This window comes from Scardinius erythrophthalmus (assembly GCF_964197995.2).
Source record: "Scardinius erythrophthalmus genome assembly, chromosome: 7".
Taxonomy (NCBI): Eukaryota; Metazoa; Chordata; class Actinopteri; order Cypriniformes; family Leuciscidae; genus Scardinius; species Scardinius erythrophthalmus.
This window is the reverse complement of record NC_138227.1, coordinates 6,846,255-6,862,028: the sequence shown is the minus strand read 5'-3', so window position 1 is coordinate 6,862,028 and position 15,774 is coordinate 6,846,255. Positions and strand designations below refer to the sequence as shown.

Here is a 15,774-nt window from a genome sequence, read left to right as displayed (position 1 = left end):
TTTCTTGTATTGTCACAACAGAACAGAGGAACATCAAAATATAGCCTATTAAAGTTCTGATAAATAAAATGTATAAAAATAACTTAAGATTTTTTTTAAGACTAAACGTTTAGTCCTTTGAACAAAAACAACAATTTCACATTCAAATTGACAACAAATTCAAATTGTCATAATTTACTCTCTCAAGTTGTTTTTTTTCTTCTGTTGAAAATAAGTTATTTGGATGAATGTGGGTAACCAAACAGTTGATGTACCCCCGTGACTTCCATAGTATATTTTTCTCCTTTGGAAGTCAATGGGGACTAGCTACTGTTTGGTTACCCACATTCTTCAAACTATTAATATTAGAAGGAAATTAATACAGTTGGAAATTAATACAGTTGGAACAACATTAGAGTGCCTGTAAATAATGAGATCATTTTTATTATTGGGTGAACTATCCCTTTAAGGACAAGCGGCAATGTGTTTACAATTGCTACTGTCTGTTTAAGAGCTGAGCATGACACGTCTAATGTACACGCATTTGACAAGCGGACAACCGACATTGTTTATGTAAATCTTGTGTGTATTTAACAGTATTAGCACAATAATACTCGAAAGATAACTTAGTCCAGTATCCAGGCGCTGGTAGAAAGGCTTTTAGTGCATGTGAGCTTCACATGTACGCGCTGAGAAACGCACACGTTAGAACAGCGCATCAGCATTTAAAATTAAATGTTTAACCGACAAAGCATTAAAGCACATGCACATTATGAACTTTTGTGAACAGCAGTGTTAACATTTTATGTGAATATAGCCTACGTCGCGTTGTTCCGCTTCACTCTCGGCTTATTTAACCGCAGCAAAACTGGACATGAGTCACGAATTTTGTCATCCTTATTTGAGTTAAGATTACTGATAGGGATGTTCTTTTAATTGTTATTCAAGCAATGTATGTCTCGTGAGTCGTTACCAACTCACCATGAACACAATTCACCGATGATCTCACTCGCGGTTCTCTCTGCCCGACTCTGGCTGGATCAACAGGTTGCTGAATGTGTGGCGCGTTATACACGAGTGTTGCCAACAGGGACGGTGTAGAGTGCCCTCTGGTGGACAAACTATACAACGCCAACACTCATAACATGGTTGAAGGGTGTTTCGTCCGTTTTTATTTTATTTTTGAAATATTAATTTATCGGCCGTTATAAATGCCGATACCGATAGTTTTGAAAATGCCTAATATCGGCCGATAATATCGGCCTGCCGATATATCGGTCGGGCTCTACTAAAGACCATCCACCCATTACTGTTACATACAGCATTTTTTACAATACAGTTTGTTTCAAAGCAGCTTTACAGTGATAACATGAAAATAATGCAACAATGTTTGTTTCGGCTATACAGCAATTTTAGAAGAAAATAGCGCCACAGTCCAGTTTAAGTAAGTTCAGTGATGGTTCATTTTTGTTGTAAAAAAAGTTATTAATTTAGGTAATTTATCCGATGGCAAACCGATGGACGAGTCTGGGTTTGGCGGTTGCCAGGAGAACGGTACTTGATCGACTGGATTGTTTCAAGTCTAAAGTTTGGAGGAGGGGGGATAATGGTGTGGGGTTGTTTTTCAGGGGTTGGGATTGGCCGCTTAGTTCCAGTGAAATGAACTCTTAATGCTTCAGCATACCAAGACATTTAGGACAATTTCATGCTCCCAACTTTGTGGGAACAGTTTAGGAATGGCCCTTCCGGTTCCTGACTGCGCACCAGTGCACAAAGCAAGGTCCATAAAGACATGGATGAGTTTAGTGTGGAGGAACATGACTGGCTTGCACAGAGTCCTGACCTCATCCCGATTGAACACCTTTGGGATGAATTAGAGCAGAGACTGCGAGCCAGGCCTTCTCGTCCAACATCAGTGCCTGAACTCACAAATGCGCTTCTAGAAGAATGGTCAAAAATTCCCATAAACACACTCCTAAACCTTGTGGAAAGCCTTCCCAGAAGAGTTGAAGCTGCAAAGGGTGGGCCAACTCCATATTAAGAATGGGAGATAATTAAAGTTCACGTGCATGTAAAGGCAGAGGTCCCAAAACTTTTGGCAATATAGTGTATCTTCTGCACAAACTACACACAGAAAAAAACAGGCACCTGACCTGTGTCCTGAAACCAATCAACACTGAAATCAAGGGTCAACAATCCCCTACACCCACTCAGTGAGAGTGAAAGAGTTACAGTAAATGTTTGTTTATATTTGCAAATCCCTCGACCCCTTCCTAATATGGTGTCTGAAAATATTGTATCATTAAAATAAGTAAAGTAAATATTTTTGATGAGCAATTAAACAATACATATATTTACTTGAGATCCTACACCATGATGAAGATTTACCATGTTTGTTTTTCTGCCTGTTGTTTGTAACATTGTAGACTTCCCGATATATTATTGTGAGTTATTTTGGTTTTTAGGAATAATAGTATGTCTCGTACTCGGCTGTGATGGGATGAGTGAAGTTTCTGACTTCACAATGACTTTGGTTAAAGTGATTTGTTATTGATATTTGTTTGTTTTTCAACAATGAATAATTAATAATGAATTCAATTAATAATGACAATTAATGAGGATGTTACTCGCATCAGGGCTGGGAAGCCTGAATGGGTGAGGTGAATTAACCACTTCTGCCGGCTCTGTAGAGTGATAAATGAAACGCTGTGAGACAGGAGTACTGGCTGTAAGCTCCGGCAAAGTTTAATTAACTCTCTCGTTTTTCTTAGCTCTCAATGTATTCACAACATTAACATATGTAACTTTACAGAACAACAATTACTTGTTTCTCTGTAACACAACTAGGGATGCTCATATTGACCGTTTAACCGTTAACCGAAAGTAAAAAAAATTACCGATTAATACTATCAGTTAAACGGTTTAAAACGTTTTTTTTTTTTTTTAAGTTTTTTTAAGTTTTTTTTTTTGCTGCATGGTTTAAAAATAAAGACACTCACGTGAAAGACATTTTTTTTCGAGCAAGGCAAGCAAAATGAAGCAAGCGAAAAGAAGCACTGTGCATCTGCGTGCATATGGTGACGCAAAAGTGTGTGAAATTCGATGTAGTATGCACTCCAGGCGGCTAGGTGACAATGGACCGGTGATCGGCGCCTTCACTGTCTAGCAGACTTTGCGTTTTTACCCTGTCTATGTTTTTACCCTTGACGGGAACGCGACGGTGGAGCGTTTTTAAGATTACCACCCTGGAGGGTGGTTTCACTTTTTTGCCGTTTTAAGCCCCAAAACGCCGTCGCCGTCTAAACGAAAGGCACATCTGATAAACTATTTTTACGTTTTCACCCGCGAGCGTTCTCGTGTAGGCTAAACAGGGCCTGTTTACGGAAAAAAAATTGCCAGTTTTTGAAAGCTTCGTTCAAACGGATTCAGTGTTTTCTTTTTGTCATCTTAATTTGTTAATTATTTAAGTTTAAAAAATATATTTAGTGTAGGCCTATTTTGTTTTTTATTTGTATTATTTTATTGTTTTTCTCTCACTGTCAGAAATGCTGCAGGTGCGTGAAAATTTAAACTAAATCCAGGTTCTGTTGTTGATCTGTTCTGTATGCTGCTGTTTGCACTTTGCACGTTAAAATAAACCCTTTGATAAAAAAAAAGTGTTTGTATTTTTTTAAAGGGTCACAGATACGCGTCAATTTTATTTGTATTTAATGGCAATTCAATATTATTATCTTTCTTATCAGTTAACGGTTAATAATCGATTAACGAGCGGCGGTTGTCGGTTGGGAAAATTAATCGAAATGAGCATCCCTAAACACAACACATTCCATTACAGAAAATAACTTTTCAATAAAGGCTTTTCCAAAATTACTTTTGTCTATACTTGACTTGTTCTGCAACACATTATAATCAATCACAATACATTGACCTGCTACTGTTTTCACATGTTTTCACATCATCATTAACAGTAATTCCATTTTAACACTGTCACATAAATGAATCTCGCATTTGGCTTCACTCTAACCTCATGTTTTACATGCAAGCCGCCATTTTGGCTCCAGTTCACACATACATGCACTGCCGTTTTTGGACTGCGGTCAAGCCAGCCGCCACCCCGAAGTGTACTGTCAAACTAGCCGCCGCTATATTTCGCTGTTCGCGCATAAACTAGCTATTACGGTAAAACCGTCAGGCTGTCATCTGGATTGAAAACAATTGATCTTCCGGCGAAGGCTATTTCACATTAATTTATTCTTTCTGTCTGTCTGTCTGTCTGTCTGTCTGTCTGTCTATCTATCTATTTATAACTATCTCTCTATCTATCTCTATAATTATCTATTTATAACTATCTATCTATCTATCTATCTATCTATCTCTATAATTATCTATCTACCTATCTATCTATCTATATAAATATCTATCTATTTATAATTATCTATCTATCTCTATAATTATCTATTTATAACTATCTATCTATCTCCATAATTATCTATCTATTTCTATCTATCTATTTCTATAATTATCTATCTATTTATAATTACCACTATAATTTTATATCTATCCATCCATCCATCCATCCTAAAATAATAATATACTGTTGTGTCTATACATTAAGAAAATCATATTTTAAAAAAATCCTAGTTTACACAGAGTACACCTTCTCACCGTGTCACCTGCACAGTTTCAGGAAATATGCTGTTTTGGCTTTACATTCAGAAAATCATTAAAAAAAAAATACACAGTTTACATAGCCCAATTTCACCTCAGATCGTCCGTTAATGAGAATATCACCTGAAAATCCACATCAACTATTTTCATTCAAGCAGCTGATTTCTGTAAATGAATGTAAAACTGAATGCATATTGCAGCACAGGGTGAAGTCAGTACATTAATTATGATTTGAGACAAATACATGTACATTTAATATAAAACAATGTAAATGGCATTCTGTGTCGTGGCAGGATTTTGAGCAAGGTCCTGAGCCGTAGGCGCTGCGGACAGACACTGAATGGCACCGCCGGTGTGTGTACACTCATGGAGAATAATGCATTTGCATTTTAAAGATGCAAAATACATTATCTGCATCTTTATTTGCATTATTTGCAAAGACGCGCTGCGCTTTTTTCGTCCGGTGTGCGACCCCCTTTACAGCCAGTCATGTAGGTAACAGAATCAAGTTTGATTGCGCCTTATCGTTATCTAGTGTTGGATTTAGGGCTGCTGCACGATTCTTGCTAAAATGTGAATCTTTCTCCATGGGAAATGAGATCACGATTCTCTTACACGATTTTTTCAACCAAAATGTATTGCACTCAAGTGCAAAAAAAAACAAAAAAAACAACAGAATGTTCAGTACATAGTACTTACATCTACTGTGTTTACGGGAATACTCGACTTGGCGTTTTGAAATATTTCTGTGTTTATTTGGCCGTTTAGACGCGCAACCGGAGACAAACTGCTTGTCCGTGTTGCGCTCGGAGCGCGTGCACAGCATCCTGTCAGTATCAGTTCTCTTTCGCGACTTATCGCGCTTTTAATATTTATTTTCGATATAAAGCACATTCTGCTATTTTCTTTCTCTTTCATCCATGATTTGTTATTAATAACTTTAAACAGAATCATCAACTGAAATCTGCGCGGATTATCAAAAATAAGACACATTTATAGGACATAAAATTGTCTCTGCGCAAAAGTGTAAGTAAAAGGACAGCAAAGCACCCGTTTTAATAAAAGGATATATTAAAGTTTATATAGCCTACTTTTACATTTTCGCTGCTGTTCTAAAATGGTTTTCACCATTACCTTAAACGTCTCGGTTACTGATGTAACCCTCGTTCCCTGAAGGAGGGAACGGGAGACGTAACGTCGACGTGACGACGTAATTGGTATCACTTCAGGGAGCCCTATCAACTTCGAGTGTCTACAGAACGAGCCAATGAACGTTGGCGTGCATGAATCGCGTCACGCGCCCCCACCCCGCCGCGCGGGTATAAACAGGAAGCGGGCGCACGCACACATTGTTTTTCGCTGAGGAGCCAAGATTTGTGACGGCCATGCAGCGATGGTCAGCAACGGTGGCGACGGGACGTTACGTCTCCCGTTCCCTCCTTCAGGGAACGAGGGTTACATCAGTAACCGAGACATTACCTTTCAGTCGCTCACGTTCGACGTAACGACGACGTGACGACGTAATTGGGATCCCATGGAAAACGCCACGGTTGCGGCCACATCCAGCGCCCTACGCAAGACTCTCAGACCCCCAACTGCTGGGGCGGAAGACCTGCGTAGAGGGAGTTCAACTGCTGTTCCATTATACCCCACACAGTGGAACTCTTGGATAACACTGGGAAAGCGTACCTTTCCAGGGGAAAGAACGCTGCGGAGCCACATCCTGCCCGAAGGGAGGTGACATGTGGAGAATACACATATGGACTGGCCGACGGGGCAGTGCGACATATGGAATGTCACTGGGGTGGCTCCAACCGAAGGGGGAGACACACCGGAGAGTGACGGCAGAGCAGACTCTGCCAAGGGAAGACACGGGCTCACCGCAGGGAGCTGGTCGTGGAAGAATACACATATGGGATCGCCGCAGGGATCGCACATATGGAACCCAGCCTAGCACAAGTTATACAAGCATACGAACACTAGGCCTGGCGTCGGACGCTCCACAACGTCCGACTGCCGAAGGGGTGCAGAGGAACTCACAGGGTTCACCCATGGGGAACTTGACTGGAGTAAAAAGCACACGTATCCGTTCCTAGGAAGGGAGTGGCGCAGCAAGCCGACACTAGAGCGGGAACTTCTGTGTTACCGGCTAGTAGAAAAGAGCACACAGGAAGAAACCGGCTCAACCCGTAAGCTATAAAACCTAGCGAACGTGTTAGGTGTCGCCCAACCCGCAGCTCTACAGATGTCTGTCAGCGAGGCGCTGTGTGCCAGCGCCCAGGAAGAAGCGACACTCCTAGTGGAGTGGGCTTTCAACCCAGGCGGGCAGGGCACGCCTTGGGCTTCGTAAGCCAAGGTGATGGCATCCACTATCCAGTGGGCCATCCTCTGCTTGGAGACAGCCTTCCCTTTCTGCTGGCCTCCGTAACAGACGAAGAGCTGATCTGAGGTCCTGAGGCTTTGCGTTCTGTCCACGTACAGACGCAGAGCGCGAACGGGACAGAGAAAAGCCAGGGCTGGGTCTGCCTCCTCCGAAGGCAGCACTTGCAGGTTCACTACCTGGTCCCGGAAGGGAGTGGTAGGAACCTTGGGCACGTATCCGGGCCGGGGTCTCAGGATGACGTGAGAGTTATCCGGGCCGAATTCTAGGCACGATTCGTCGACCGAAAATGCATGCAGGTCCCCTACCCTCTTGATAGAGGCCAATGCAACCAGGAGTACTGTCTTACAGGACAGAATTTTTAACTCAGCTGATTGCAGAGGCTCAAAGGGTGGTCTCTGAAGTGCCGAAAGGACCAGAGACAAATCCCAAGAGGGTATAGAGAGTCGGCGAGGAGGATTCAGTCTCCTCGCTCGCCTCAGGAACCTGACGATCAGGTCAAGCTTTCCCAAAGACTTACCATCAACAGCATCGTGATGTGCAGCAATAGCGGCAACATACACTTTAAGGGTGGAGGGAGACAGCCTTCGCTCCAGCCCTTCTTGCAGGAAGGAAAGCACGGCTCTGATCAAGCAAGATCGGGGGTTCTCCTCGTGAGAGAAGCACCAGTCAACGAACAGGCTCCACTTCAACGCATAGAGGCGCCTCGTAGAGGGGGCTCTAGCGGAATTGATGGTGTCAACTTCCGCAGGGGGTAGGTCACCTAGAACCTCCGCGTCCCGTCCAGGGACCAGACATGGAGTTTCCAGAGGTCTGGACGCGGGTGCCATATGGTGCCCTGTCTCTGAGAGAGCAGATCCTCTCTCAGAGGAATGGGCCAGGGAGGGGCTGTCGCGAGGAGCACTAGTTCCGGGAACTAGGTCCGGTTGGGCCAATACGGCGCAACTAACAAGACCTGCTCCTCGTCCTCCCTGACTTTGCACAAGGTCTGTGCAAGAAGGCTCACTGGGGGAAACGCATACTTGCGAAGGCCCCGGGGCCAGCTGTGTGCCAGAGCATCCGTGCCGAGGGTCCCCTCGGTCAGGGAATAGAACAACTGGCAGTAAGACGTGTCCGGGGCGGCAAACAGATCTACCTGTGCGGTCCCGAAGCGCCTGAAAATCAGCTGGACCACCTGGGGATGGAGTCGCCATTCACCCGGTAGCACCTGCTGTCGTGAGAGCTCGTCGGCTGCACGATTGAGCAGGCCCGGAATGTACACGGCACGAAGCGACCTCAGATGCTTCTGACTCCAGAGGAGGAGATGGCGGGCGAGTTGTGACATGCGGCGGGAGCGTAGACCACCCTGGTGGTTGATGTACGCAACGGTCGCAGTGTTGTCCGTACGGACCAGTACGTGCTTGCCTAGTAGCAGTGTTTTGAAACGGCTCAGTGCAAGACGTACTGCTAACAACTCGAGGCAGTTGATGTGCCAATGCAGTTGAGGCCCCGTCCACAGACCTGAAGCTGACTGAGCACCATGTCCCTGTGTTCGCACAACTGCTCTCTCGACTGGGCCAGAATAAGCCAGTCGTCAAGGTAGTTGAGGATGCGAACACCACGCTCGCACATGGGAGCAATGGCCGCCTCCGCGACTTTCGTGAAGACGCGGGGCAACAGGGCCAGCCCGAAGGGTAAGACCTTCTACTGATATGCCCGTCCCTCGAACGCAAAGTGGAGAAACGGTCTGTGTCGAGGGAGAATCGAGACATGAAAGTACGCGTCCTTCAGGTCGATCGCTGCAAACCAATCTTGGGGACAGATGCATTTGAAAATGCGTTTCTGCGTAAGCATCTTGAACGGTAGCCTGTGAAGGGACCGGTTCAGAACGCGCAGGTCCAAGATTGGTCGTAACCCACCACCTTTCTTGGGTACAATGAAGTACGGGCTGTAGAAGCCGGTCTTCATATCGGCTGGAGGGACCGGCTCGATCGCGTCCTTCGCCAGTAGGACTGCGATCTCCGCCCTGAGCACAGGGGCATTGTCCGCCAGAACACGGTTGAACAGAATGCCCTTGAAAGCAGGGGGACGCCGGGCGAACTGAATCGCATAGCCGAGTCTGATGGTACGGATGAGCCAGCGAGACGGGCTGGGAAGCATTAACCAGTAGGGATGCACCGATTGGGAAATTCTGGGCCGATACCGATACCGATGTTTAACATAACAACTTGGCCGATGGCCGATGCCGATGCCGATGTTTTTTCTTTTTGTTATTTATTCCTTCTTTTGTGCCACTGAAACATACAAGTCTTTCGGCTCTTGATCACACTATCCTAGAATGAGCACAAATTCAATCAGACCAAGCAATTTATGAAACAAAAAAAACCTTTAATGTCACTTTCTGGTTGACAGTTATAACCTTATAAGTTCTTTTTCAGTTGTTATGAGGAGCAATATGAGAGAGAAATTTGGTAATCATTGTCTGACCCAACAAAAAAAAACATTATAATATTCATTTTATTTTTCGTGTTCGCATTTATGAGGGAAAAAACACGGGTGAATGTTCATATTAAATTTTAAACGCGCACGCGCTCTTCTGCGAGAGAGAGAGAGAGCCCCGACCGCGCGCGCGCTCTCACTCACTATTCAGAGCGGTCAAGCTTCCCCGTACTTTTTGACAAGCGTCCTTGACAGGGAGGCCAGAGCTTCTTTGCAGCTCAAGTCGGCGGCGGTGTGTACAGTTAACGCTCTATCTGTTGACGGCGCTGAGGGAAAAGCTCCCGCCACTGGAAGAAGCGGTCGCCGCCCATTTGTGTCCTCCTGCGCACCCATCAAAGCCGTGCAGAACGTCTTCAGCACTCGCGGATCGTGCATACTCCGCCGCTTCTTCTGCTACACACCATGGTCGTTCTTTTCTCGAGAAAAGGAGTTTTCTCATAGAAAAATAAATAAATAAATGCGTCATTGTACCCAGCACTTCTGAAAATGCACTTCCGAATGCGTCTCTGTCCCCAGCATATCAAACCAAACTGACGCCCATGTGACATCGGCGAATGTCATTTTTATTTCCCGATGGCCGATGGCAGTTAACGAGGCAAATATCGGCCGTTACCGATGTTCAGCCGATGCATCGGTGCATCCCTATTAACCAGGCTCCCAGAGACCGAGCAAGCGGGACCAACGGCACCACAGACGAACCCGGGGTGGGGCAGCGCGGCGGAATGCAGGGACCCGACTCGGACGGCACAGCGGCCCGAAGTGGGGTCTGAGTGTGTGGTGGAACACATACCTGCTTCCGTCGAAGGGCAGAGCGAGTGTGCGGAGGCGTCAGTGCGTCCAGGACACAGCCACTGCTGCCTGCTGGCGATGAAAGAGGGGCTGGGGAGTGACAAGGCATGGCGGCGTCGTCGACTGCCAAGCGCGCCCTCTTGGGGCCCAGAGGTTTCAGAAATTGCTCTTTTTTGGAAAATGTGGGTGCCCGTGGGTCAGTGGCGGAACAAAAAGAAAAGGAAACAAAAGATTCTCCGCCTGGCCCTCCACCGGGGGAAGGAGTGGCGCCTTCGCCATCTCCTGAAGAGCAACTTGATCCACCTCCGGGCCGCCCGTCTCAGGGTCGTTTGCACCGTCGCTTGCCTCCTGGTTTGGCAGCGGCCTGGACGGGCGGGGGCGGCTTCCAACGGCTTGCTCCGCGCTGAGGCCTGGATGGTTGCTGCTGCTGGGGCTTAGCAGGAGCGGAGGACGCCGCAGAAGGCCGACCTCGGCGACGAGTAGACGGAGGGTCTGCGGCTATGTTTACGCGGCTATGTCTCTATGTTTACGTTTTAATTATTTAAATGTTTGCCATGGTTGTGTTGATATTTCTGCCTCTATAACTGAGGGGATTATAATCAGAGGAAGATTAAATTTAAAATAAAAAAGTTTAAGTGTAATATATTTTTCTCCTGGTCCTTATTTTAAATAGGTCATAAAAATATCAATAATTATTGATATTGACCGATATGAAACGCTTATATCGCGATACAGTTTTCAGCCATATCGCCCAGCCCTAATTTAGGAGGGCTCTTATTTTGTAATACAACATCAGAATGTCGTGAAACTGTGCAGGTGACACGGTGAGAAGGTGTACTCTACATCTGAAGTAAAATTGGGCTGTGTAAACTAGGATTTTTTTTTTTTTTTTTACCATTTTCTGAATGTAAAGCCAAAACAGCGTATTTATGAAGTTTGGAGGGCTCTTATTTTGTAATACAATATCAGAATGTCCTGAAACTGTGCAAACTGTGCATGTGACATGTTGAGAAGGTGTACTCTCTATCTAAGGGTGTACTCACACTAGCCAGTTTGAACCGTGCCCGAGTGCGTTTGACCACCAAAGCGCGGTTCGTTTGACTAGTGTGAGTGCTCCGAACCGTGCCCGGGCGCGGCTCAATTAGCCGGCCCTGGCCCGCTTGGAAGAGGTGGGCCAGAGCACGGTTCAGTTGGACTCGGGCGCGGTTCGCATGCAGTGTGAGCGCTAACTGTGCTGGAGCACGGAACAGGACGTGCGACGTTACGGTTTTGCGACGCTCCAAAACCAACATTGGCGGGGAAAGGGTCGCTTTGGTCTACGGCAGAGGTGCAATTCGAAACCTCCTCATACGAGCAGCACGATTACGTGAAAATTTTCGTGCCCCAAAGGCGATAGATCTGTTTAACAACAGGCTGTGAGAGGGCTGTGGACCACCGTGGACCAAACGACTCAAAATTATCCACAAAGTAAACAGAGCGATGAACTCCATTGTGTTCAGTGAGAGCGCCGCTCTTTCTGTTTATCCCGAAACCGTTGCACCATAATGACGTAAGCGTGCTCCGGCACGAATGCTGAAACCCTATGTGAGTGCAGGCCAAAGGGGGAGTGGGGAGGGGGGACAATCGTACTCGGGCCCGGTTCATGGCAACCGTGCCTAGTGTGAGTACACCCTAAAGGTGAAATTGGGCTGTGTAAACTAGTATTTTTTTTTTTTTTTTATGATTTTCTGAATGTATAGACTCAACAGCGTATTTATGAATTTTGGAGGGCTCTTATTTTGTAATACAACATCAGAATGTCCTGAAACTGTGCAGGTTCAACGCATTCTCATCCTTGGACGTCACATACTGACCCTTGTGACATTTCGTCTACATCGAACGCACATGGCACCCTTTAGGTTTAGGTCTGGGGTAGGTTTAGGGTTAGACCGCTAGGAGGCGCCTTCTGGCTCATATCTGCGTCTCATATTGACAATAAAGGGTGCCATGTGCGTTTGATGCAGACGAAATGTCAACAGCGTCAGTACTATGACGCCTTGGGATGAGAACGGGCTGGCAGGTTACACGGTGAGAAGGTGTACTCTGTGTAAACTAGGATTTTTTTAAATATGATTTTCTTAATGTATAGACACAACAGCATATTATTATTTTAGGATGGATGGATGGATATAAAATTATAGTGGTAATGATAGATAGATAGATAGATAGATAGATAGATAGATAGATAGATAGATAGATAGATAGATAGATAATTATAGAGATAGATAAATAGATAGATAATTATAGAGATCTTTAGATAGATAATTATAAATAGATAGATAATTATAGAGATAGATAGATAATTATAGAGATAGATAGATAGATAGATAGATAGATAGATAGATAGATAGATAGATAGATAGATAGATAGATAGTTATAAATAGATATATAATTAGATAGATAGATAGATAGATTGATAGATAGATAGATAGATAGATAGATAGATAGATAGATAGATAGATAGATAGATAGATAGATAGATAGACAGATAGACAGATAGATAGATAGATGTGAAATAGCCTTCGCCGGAAGATCAATTGTTTTCAATCCAGATGACGGCCTGACGCAACATGACATCATGACTTTGCGTAAACAGCGAAATATAGCGGCGGCTAGTTTGCCAGTAAGGGGCGGCGGCTGGCTTGTCATTTACCGCAGTCATTTACGCTCGAGATAACTCCAGTCCAGTAGCAAATGTACATTTAACTCGCTTAAACTTTATCATCAAATTACAATCAACACATAAGACACTTCAGAAACATTCCTAAACTCTTTTAACATGAGTATTTTCTCTCATTTCGCTTCAAATTCACATATTTGTCACTCGTTTGTAATCTGATATTTGACTCATTACTACTGCATGCGTAAGAACAAAACTAACAGTCTTTCTCAGTAACTTCCCAAAAATCAACATATAGGCTACATGTTTGAAACACAGTTTTTAACATCAGTTTCGACCAGGTTTAGAATCGTTTTCGCTCACCTGTATAATGATAAATGAAACGCTGTGAGACAGGAGTACTGGCTGTAAGCTCCGGCAAAGTGTAATCATCTCTGACGAATCCGGTGTAGTGACTTAGTTCAACAGCGCTAAACGCCCTCTACAGGAGATAATAATAACAGAAACATTTTCTTTACCCACAACAAAGAATGTAACGATGAATTTACCCATCAATAAATGAATGTTGAAAGCATCATTTATGAACAATACAACATTTTAAAGGGGTGTCCTTTTTTCCCTCTTTTATTTTAACATATACATACATTTTTCAACCTACTACAAGGACAAAATAAATATTCTACAGCATGAGGACCTACAATGGATATAAAATGCCCTCTTAACAAGCTGAAAGAACTTGATTATAGAACTGTAACTCTTTTCTTTCTAATTTCAAGACATCTCTTCACATTCTGTAACTCTAAACTTGAAACAATATCTCACTTGTTTTTTGAATGACATTATGCAAAGTATCTTGGCTTATTTTCTCAGCTTAAAACAAACATTTTTCATTTTTGAAACGACAAATGTACTGTTTTTGATTTGGGATTTGGGGACTTAAAGATTAGGATGGCAAAATAAGGGATATCCATTCACGTATATATAATAAGGGATATCCAGAGACACATTATTTTTATTATAAATGATTCATAAAATTATTAAAGAAATTAATAATAACATTAATTAGGCTATAATATATTAATCGTAATCAAGTGTGAAGCTCCATCCGGCAAATGTAAGGCGTTTGTCTTGTGTGAATACATGTGCTTGATAAGATGTGGTTTTTGTATAAAACTTTTTCCACACTGATGGCAAGCAAATGGCTTTTCTCCTGTGTGAATTCTCGTGTGTTTTTTCAGATTGTCCTTATGTGCAAAACCAACTCCACACTGAGTACAGTAGAAAGGCTTCTCTCCAGTATGAATTCGCTCGTGCACTTTCAGGTTTCCAGACTGAGCGAAACTCTTGTCACAATATGAGCACTTGTAAGGTCTTTCTCCAGTATGAATTACTTGGTGCCGTTTCAGTTGGGCGACTGTAGTAAAGCTCATCCCACAATCACAGCACACATGATCTCTCACTTCATTGTGTGTTTTCTGGTGCAGTTTAAAACTGATCAGCCATGAAAAGCTCTTTCCACAGAAAGAACACACATAAGGCTTCTCATCTGCATGAACTTTTAGGTGTGATTTTAGATGTGATGATAAAATGAACTTTTTACCACACTGATCACAGTTAAATGCTTTTTCTCCTGAGTGACAGAGAAGATGTTTACTGAGACCTGATGTACGAGTGAAACTCTTCCCACACTGAGTGCATGGATACGGTTTCTCTCCAGTGTGAATTTTCATGTGTCTTTTAAGGTTTCCTTTTTGTCTGAGACTCTTTCCACACTGAGTGCAGGTGTGCAGCTTTTTGGCTTTTGTTCCTTGAGTTGTGAAGGTACGACTTTCCTCCGCTTCATTCAGGTCTTGTCTTTGCTGTTTCACTTCCGTCTGGTCTAAAATAAAATAAAAATATTGTGGTTAAAATCAGTTCAAGTGAACTCCGATGATTGTACAGAAGAAAGCAACTGAGATCAGGTATCAGATCTTTGATGCGCCAAGGTTTAGGTCAGTCATTTACTTCAATTAAAATGTGTTTAACAACTTCTTTACAAGATTATAATGTATTTATCATCTATATACTGCTTATTATTTCACAGTCACCCAATCTGTTTTACTGAAGCTTTGTTAATGTTTCTCAGCATTAAACAATGAAGAATCAAGAATAAACCAACCTGTAAATTGTTCCTCAGTATCTTCTTGTTTTATTCTGGATGGTTCTGGATCACTCATGTCTTCAATCTCCTCTTTAATAATCTCCATCTTTATAATAGTATGGCACACAGAATTCAGCTGTTGCTGTTTGGATTTCTCCTGTTATTTCTTCTCAGGACCATCTTCTTCTTTTACGTTTTATGAGTTTGTAAACCACTTTAAGGTGCATTTGCGCCACCTATTGGAGTGTAGTATTGAGTTTGGAAAAAGGGAATTTTGTAATTCTGGCTTGATTTTAATTTAAGTGTATTATATACTTTAAATTTCTTCAAGGCATTATATATGTAAATCTAAAGCAGAGGCATTACTCAACATTTAAAACCCTGAAACATATGCTAACAATTAAAAACAATACAGACTTGTGCAATATAGCAGACTGTGGCAATTATTGGTATATATTTGTGGGTCCAGTGGATGTACACATGAAATTCGTGTTACAACCATCCACATTTGGTCGGCCATGAGATTTCAAGTGTTTTATATATTTATATATATATTGAAGTGAAAGTTTGGAGTAAATTTTAAAAATATATATGAAATATGCTGATTCAGATTACATGTTTTGTCATTCAACTTGGATTAAAATGGTCACAAATGAAACAATAAAACAGTGTTTGTTGAA

The 15,774-nt window shown here is 43.1% G+C and overlaps 1 protein-coding gene across 1 annotated transcript in view; it reads right to left on the bottom strand.

Moving 5' to 3' along the window:
* Window positions 1–13,407, bottom strand: part of LOC308693960 (alpha-2-macroglobulin-like) — a 72,661-nt gene extending 59,254 nt beyond the window's left edge. The window contains exon 1 of the mRNA XM_081371152.1: window positions 13,318–13,407. The gene's annotated coding sequence lies outside the window, so the exon portion shown is untranslated. The remainder of the gene's footprint in view (window positions 1–13,317) is intronic.
* Window positions 13,408–15,774: the final 2,367 nt, after the last annotated feature.